This window comes from Octodon degus, unplaced genomic scaffold (genome assembly GCF_000260255.1).
Source record: "Octodon degus isolate 3935 unplaced genomic scaffold, OctDeg1.0 scaffold00121, whole genome shotgun sequence".
NCBI classification, from domain to species: Eukaryota; Metazoa; Chordata; class Mammalia; order Rodentia; family Octodontidae; genus Octodon; species Octodon degus.
Genome location: NW_004524697.1, coordinates 6,345,748 through 6,347,624, shown reverse-complemented (window position 1 = coordinate 6,347,624; position 1,877 = coordinate 6,345,748).

Genomic DNA, 1,877 nt, shown 5'->3' with positions numbered 1-1,877 from the left:
CCTACTAAAATAACATATGTCCTTTTGTGTACATGTGATGACACTGTCTTACATCAGAATACCAAGCATATATAACTAAAATTGCTCTAGAGGCTTTGAAAATTCTGGGAAAGGAAATGAGTAGGCAATAAACTTCTGAAAGGTCAATGAAATTCAAGAAAACGTTTCTTTAAAGGTAAGATAGATAAAAGACTACATTTATTCTCTATTTTATGGGTGATAGGATGAAACTTAGTAATATGAGCAGCACTGACACACCTGTAAGGCTCTAAAAGGCCCTTCCTCCAGGCAAAGTCATCAGCGGGGTTTATGTCCCTCACAAAGGGCACACCCACACGAGCTCTCTCAAGGCAGAAGAACAAGAGAACCTTGAAAGTTACCATTATGTCTCTAAATTTCATTTCAAGATTGTGTATAATCCGTGAAGAATTATTATTGGGTCTTTTGTTTACCTATGCATTTCTAAAAAAATGTATCCAAAAGAGTTCTTCATACTATATTTACAAAACCAAAATCATTTTGCTACTCAAAATAGCTGTTTCCCAAACACTTCATTTTTCCCATTAAATTATCAGTCTTCACTTTTTCATAAAATGAATGCATGACTTATTTACCAGATAAGAAAAAGGCTTACAACATTGACATTACTCAAACTATAATGCTTCCACTTATAGTGGTCTACAAATCTAAAGTAACTGTGAAAGACACGAGAAAAAGTGTAAATTTTTATAAGGTTCTACATAATAATGGTTTTTGGGCTAAAACTGGTCATTATGTGAAAAAGATTTTTGTTTTTATTTATGCTTTCTTCTTTATATTTCTTTCTGCTAAAGTCAAGGTTAAGAAAGGCACATGCTAGACCATTGATTTATAGTTAGAAATAATCAAAATAGGTATGGTTAGGATTGGGGCTTAGGTATCAGAAACTAATTCTCAACCACATAAGCAGGATTAGATGCATAATGAAGGGTGTAGAGAAAGGGAAGAGTGCATGAGGAGGGTAGCTTACAAATGCTCCAAAACCAAGGAAACTTTAAAATTGGGACACAAATCCTCTGTAGAGTGGACTTGCAGGAACATTTTGTTCAAGGCTTTCCTTGTACTATAAAGGTTTTCTTCATACCAGATTGTTCATGATGCACAGATTTGGCAGAATGTAGAGTCAACACTAGGCCTTTTGTAAATGGGAAGATGGGGAGATTTAGGAGAAAAGGAAATGATAAGAGCCACAGAAAGAAGTCAGAGGTGTTATGAGCATATACCTACTTTTCACAATGAATGTAATCATCATCTACTATAAACTTATATTAATAAAAACAAAAGTTAAAAGAATATAGTCCTTGTAACTTATACTATATTGGTTCTGTAATATCCATTAAACACCCAAGTCAGCCTATTACCAAGGCTTTCATATAAACAGCTATAGTATTTGCATATACTCTATTGTTTTGTTCTAGTGTATTTCAATTTCCAGATTCCTTAAGTTCAATGTAAATCCAATGTAAATTGTTTTTATACTGTATTATTTATGGAATAATTTTAAGGAAATAATCCATGTATCATTTAGTATAGATGTAAATGTTTCTACCTATAGCTGAAATATTTTCCACCCAAAGTTGGTTTTGTCTATCAATGCAGCATCTTGGGTAACCGGGAAGACTGAAATTGATTTGCTGGGCCTACGTTGTAAGTTAGTTTCTTACTGTATTCAGCTACACAGAGGAAGTGATTGTGCCTTTGATTACATAAGAGGATATAACACCAAAGCTTATCAGTGTGTTTTATGATGGGAACAGAGTTTGTACTCAATACGTGAAGATGGGGAGAAAAAAAATGCTAGACAGAGAATCTTTTTTTTTAAATTTTATTTATTTATT